Here is a 6,148-nt window from a genome sequence, read left to right on the forward strand (position 1 = left end):
ACTTTTGAGCCCTCACTTTTCAAACAGGGAAATAAGACCCAAAGAGATTAATAACATGTCTTAAGTCATAAAGCTTATTAGTGGCAGAACTAGCATGCAGGCCTCTGATTCTTCCAAAACTCTCCTTTGGCATCTGCAAGCTGTAACAACTGTTGTGTCACCATCCCATTGGGAAGAATGAATCCTCGAACTGTGGGGACTTTGGGCATCAGAGCCCCTCAGCTGCCCCTGTGACACCAGCCTCTTGGGGCCAGTCCTGAAGAAGGGACTCTGGGCTCTCACAGCCAGGTTTTTGTGTATCCAGGAAGAAGTGGGGGTGGGGAGGGAATGTGACAAAAATCACCATGTCTTGTAGAAAAATATGGAAATGCCTATGCATTAAAGCCTTGTGTGCTGTAAGAGGGACTCCTGCCGTGGGATCTGTGCTTTAGATGGTCCCACTTTGGACCGCCTCTGTCATATCCTCCCTATGGGATGAGGTCATGCCCTCCCACAATGCCAAGGAGCACATCCAACAAGAGTCCACTCTCTCATTCTAAACCACATTCTGGGCACCAAGATCACAGAATTCTCTGCCCAGACTGCATGGAGCCTGTTTCCCAAGCCCTATTCTGGATCTGTCAACCTGAGTATAGGCTGTGCCATGGATATTTGGGACCCCTGAGCTCAAGGGGTGGCTCTTTGGGGGAGCTCAGATGAGAAGCTTGGGTACAGCCTGAAGTGGGGAGAGAAGAGGATGGAGTCCCTGGAGCAGGATTTGGGGTGGAAAGCAGCTTCTCCTGCCCTCTCACATTTTGTTTTGAACTCTTAGGGACCAGGAATCCTAAATTTAAACCTGGCCGTCGAGATGGTTACAGAGGTATATTTTTCAAGGCAGGAGTATTAAACATCTTATTCACTGCTTTGTGGGTTATAACTAAAATACTTAGAAATGGAGTATATGCGCCTCCATGGAACACTCGCTCCAGGCAGAGGTAGAGGCTGGCTTGGTGGCCAGGCTTTGCTCTCAATCCTGGTATCCGCAGCTCCCCGTCAATGAGGGAAGTGGCCTAATCATGATTGTCATTTTGTGTCTCATTTTGAAATGTTTCATCCTGGAATGTGTAAGTGTGAAAATGAGCAAATGATTGTAAGGGGCCGACTTGGAATGAATTCAGAGAATTATTTTAAAAGAAAATTGTTCTTTATCTTGGCACACTGTTTGTACTCAATAAAATTTAAAACATAATAATAGTTTCTGATAATAATTATAATTTTCTCATTATTTGGAAAGGGCAGCTGCTACCCTGGAGATAGGAAAGCTGCTTCCAAGAGCTTTTTTGAAAAATACAATGCTTTCTGATTATTGATGGATATTTCTACCTTTGAGGCCAGCTCAGACCCAGAACACCTTTCCTCCTGCAGCTGGACCAGTTGGGAAAACAGTGGCCAGAAATCAGTCTTCCATGAGATCTGTAGTTGGCTACTGATGTCTTAGCCTGATCTCACCTGACAGGTAAGACGGAAGCACAAAACCTTGGGATATTTGTTACCATCTTGGACTTTTTACCCTGTTGAGGTTTGACAGCTACTTAAAAATAGTGCAGCTGAGTGTCAATGGCTAATTAAATGAAAGGAAACCCTCAACTCTGAAAATCAATCGGGAGCCTGATGTTGGAATCATAATTGCATGGATTTCTGATTTATTATTGTTTTTGCATTGTACCGTCTCTGGTCTTAGGTTCTGTGTAGTAGCAGGTGGGTGTAGCCTTGGTTGTCCAGGCAGTTCCTAATGAGTTGATGTGGGAGATGGAAGCAGCAAGTGAGTGAGAGCCTGGATTACTCCCCGCCTCTCAGCTAATTGTTTCAACTCTCTCCCTCCTTAGAGCTTTCTTTCATCTTTTTTTTTTTTTTCCCTTTAAACCAGTATTGCTTATATAACACAGAGCTGGGTTGGGATTTTTCCTTTCTTTTTTTCCTCTGATAAATATATTACCAGATATCAAACTGGTTTCTGTTAGGGAAAAGCAGGAAGCCTGGAGAATTTGTTAACTTAACCACTCTTTAAGTAATTCATACTGATAGCCTGGTCTCCTCATCAGCAAAATGTGGACATCATACCCACTCCATGGGGTTATTGCGAAGATCAAATAATATTATATATGTCAAGTCTTGGCACTGCTGGCAGCTGGGGCTGGATAATTCTTTTTGGAAGTGGGCATTGCAGGATGTTTAGCAACACTCCCCTTCACCCAGGTTGTGACAACTAAAAATGTCTCCAGACACTGTCAAATATCCCTTGTGGGACAAAATTATTCTCTCAATTGAGAATCATGGCTCTAGCCTAATGTCTAACACAAGCACTTGAAGTACTGTGGCTTTTATTATTAAAGGGGAAGTGGGAATAAGTGAAGGGGTCAAGTAAGCTCCAATTGCAGAGTGGCTAATGGACTTGGAAATTAAGAGATTACTGGTGACCTCAGCAAAGAGTGTTAGTAGTTAAGAATGGATGAGCAGTGAGAAAATGGAGAAGGCAAGGACTAGAAGATTATGGCTGGTCTTACTCTTTTAAGATTCATTATATATAACACTACTCACAAATTTTAATAAACCTTTTAACTTCTTACAAAGTATTGATTTACCTTGGTCTTTATAGTTTATTCTAGCATCTCTGAAAGTGAGTGCATAATTTATTTTAAAGAGTAGAGGGACAGAGAGTAGTCAGGCCCCCATCAGCTATGACATACATCCTGCTTTACTGATATTCCCTCAGTGCTGAGCTACATTCTGCCTAGAACGTTTGTGGGGTGTCTCCTTGGCACTTGGTTGCATACCAGGCATGTTAGGAAGATACTCATTAAGGTTTACCAGGTCTTAATTATTTGTTCCCTTTCCTTAAGAATACTGAATTGGGCAAAAACAAAAAACAATAAAAACAAAAACACTTGAGTTCTCAATTTCCTTCTGAAGACAGTAGTCACCATCTCTTCTATTTACTACCATGTAGTGGGTACCTGGACTTTATATCATTTTAATATTTATAGTAGCCCTGGAGGTAGATACTAATATCTCCTTTTTATAGACTGAAAAGCTGAGTCTAAATTTTCTTAAGATTATATCATATGTAGGGAGCTGTATTGAGCCTAGCTTTGATCTTGGGTCTCCTTAAATATCAAACTCACAACTTATTTAATGTGTCTGTGGACATTGACGTATGGAGACATTTCCAATTAGAGCTGGTTTTTCCTAAACTCAGAACACAACACCTTAAAAACAGGGTTCTGTGACCAGATCTTCACTTGCATCACATCCCTGTCTTCTGCCCTCAGTTACATCCTGACCTCTAGTCTGAAAAGCTTTTCTGGTTCTGGGCTTCAATGTAGACTTTCTATATTGGCTGAAAAAGTTAATAATTATAGCTAAAATTTATAATCATTATCATAGTTAAACCTCGCAGCAACCTGATAGAGAAAGTAGGTCCTATTATTACCCCCATTTTGCAGGTGAAGAAAGTAGGTAATGGAAAGGTTAATTATCTTGCTGGGGTCATACAACAATAAATGATGGAGCTCATTCAACTCTATCTGTTTCTAGACCTTACATTTTTAACTACTCCACTATTGGGGTGAGGGAGACAAACTTGAAATGGAGACACATTTTAAAACCTTGCTTTTTCAGAGAACCTGACCAAGCCCTGTGAGAAGTCAAAGCAGGTGCACACTGCACATAGAAACAGTGGGAGTTACATTGTCATTATTATTAGAGGCAGTCTTTAGCATTTCTATGGCACTTCACTCTTGAAAATTGCTGTCTAGTTTACTTTCCAATGAAGATTCACAAGTACATTAAAATACATAGCATACTTATATATTTGGGCATATTTACATTGTTGGCAAATGCACCGAGAAAAACCATAGCTGGTAGCCAAGGTTATATACATTTTAGTCTCTAATTAAACCTGCTCCCTTAGGCAGAGAATTCCCACCTTCCCTAACAACTTCAAATCACCAACCATTTTATCATTTTAATCAGAGATAAAATGGAAAGTCAATGGATCAATCAATAAGCAAACATTAATCAATGGCAAACCTCAGTGCATTAGATATTGAATTTAATAATGAGTAAGATCTATTTTGTATTTGCTTTGATTCATAATCCATAATAAGCAGGCTTCTGTATAGATGCTTTAATATCAAGCATTCATTTGGAAACTGTCAGTATTTTCCTTGCTTGACACCACTGCTCACTGCTAGCCATGCAGACCTTTGAAAATGTTCAACTAAAAATAAACAAGTGTCTGAGCAAAATTTTTTCATATCATATTTGCTTCTCTTTGGCTCCAAGAGATCCAATGGTGTGTCAAGCAGCAATTCTTCATGCATACCTAAGGACAGACATCTTACTGACCTTTTAGTATCAGTAAGAAAAGGGCTTCCCCTATAAAGTACAAAGAGACATGCAGAATGAGTGTAAAATCCAAGTCCCACTCTGCTATTGCTGCTTTATTATTTGTGCATGCATTTTGATAGTATTCGATTAAACTAAATGCATGAACTGGAACAAATAACTAATTGCTAACAACTTCCGTTGACCCAATAAGCTACAATAAATAATGAAAATCCAACAATTAAAAAACAATATCCTCAAAATCATATGCTATCATTAAAGAAAATATACACAATCATCATCTCAAGTACTGCATATCTCTGTTGGGAATAATTGGATTCTGACTTGGAAACAGCCTGACTTTAAATAGACCATTGAAAACAGTGCCTCTCCAAACCCTCAGCCCTGGATTACCAGGATGCTAAATTGGGGAGTTTAAAATAACAGACCCTTACAATTAAGTAAGACCCTTAAGGGGAATACAATCAACTTCCATACAAATCCCAGGGATAGTAATACCTTTTTATTTTCCATCTTTTAATTCTGCCTTGATAGAGCTTCTAGAGCCCATGAGGCTCTAATTTTGGGGGAAAAAGAGAAAGAGAACAGGTTTCTATTGTCAAAAATGAGGGAAAAAATGGAAACAGCTTTTTTAGGGTTTCAGGTTTTTAAATAAGAGAGGGTGCAGAGTTTTAATGCATATTCGTAGAGAACCACAGAACCCCAAGCTGGTTAAATAACCTTCCAGGAAAATGCTGTGCATTAAATTAGAAACAAAAAGAAAAATTACTTACCCTGAAAATTTCTTCTGATTTCTGGAGACTGTGGAGTTTAGCACCTCAGTGGCTGTCTTCACTTACTGACAGCAGACATGCTCAAGCAAAGCAAACTTTGCCTTTCCAAGGACACCGAAACTGTGGAAATGAACAGAAAGAAAATCACCCATTTTTGTCTCTAAGGTGAAATCACTTGTGGGCTGCTCTTACAGCTTTCCTATTAGACCTTACTGCCTGCTTCATAGCTGCTTCAAATCCATGCGTTTCCTCTAGAAGATTTGGGAGGGAGCCTAAACTGATCTGTGCTGGGGTTAGCCCTTAGGAGGCTCTGTCCTTGGTGCTGAAAGCGAGGTGTAGCAGGCAGAAGCAGGATCTGTTTTCTATCTGTCTCTCCTCTTTTCCCTCTGAGCCTCTATCTGCTGCGTGCTATGTTTTTTTAGTACATGTGTGTTTCCCCCTCAATGCTCTTTTTATCCGTTATTCTACTGTCTTTCCTTCTATGCTTTAATCTCTCTTGAATAACTCTAATCTTCCTCAGCTTAATTGCTTGGGAAGCTTTTGGTGGGTGTAAAGATGATCACTACAGAAGAAGCAACAGATCAACAAATTGATACCACAAGTGGTTAATAAAAATCTGTAAAATTTAAAACACAATTGACAGAATAATTGAACTTGGAGGTGTAAGCCTGTCTGGGAAAAGAAGGTAAAAGGAAATATATTACAGTGGAAGCAAAACTGAGGCTTGGAATATAACTGGTGATAAAAAGATGAGATAAGCTTAATACGGTGAGAAATGTTAAATATTTGTTTAACAGCACTCCTTGCATTCAGAGAACTCTACAAAAACATTTGCCGATTCGTTCTCACTGCTCTTCTGAGGTATATGTGAGTAAGCTTTCTTAACTCAACTTTAGAACTAGCTAAAGTGGGATGCAATTAAGGGCAATGCCAGTAAGTCTCTGAAGCAGCACTAGAACTTAATCTTACCCTGGTCACCTATTCATATA

The 6,148-nt window shown here is 39.7% G+C and overlaps 1 protein-coding gene across 1 annotated transcript in view; it reads right to left on the reverse strand.

The window, feature by feature from the left end:
• DRD3 (dopamine receptor D3) overlaps positions 1–5,517 on the reverse strand; it is a 39,622-nt gene extending 34,105 nt beyond the window's left edge. The window contains exon 1 of the mRNA XM_032852656.1: positions 5,160–5,517. The gene's annotated coding sequence lies outside the window, so the exon portion shown is untranslated. The remainder of the gene's footprint in view (positions 1–5,159) is intronic.
• Positions 5,518–6,148: the final 631 nt, after the last annotated feature.

Source organism: Lontra canadensis, unplaced genomic scaffold (genome assembly GCF_010015895.1).
Source record: "Lontra canadensis isolate GAN:19392208 unplaced genomic scaffold, GSC_riverotter_1.0 scaffold6, whole genome shotgun sequence".
Lineage (NCBI taxonomy): Eukaryota > Metazoa > Chordata > Mammalia > Carnivora > Mustelidae > Lontra > Lontra canadensis.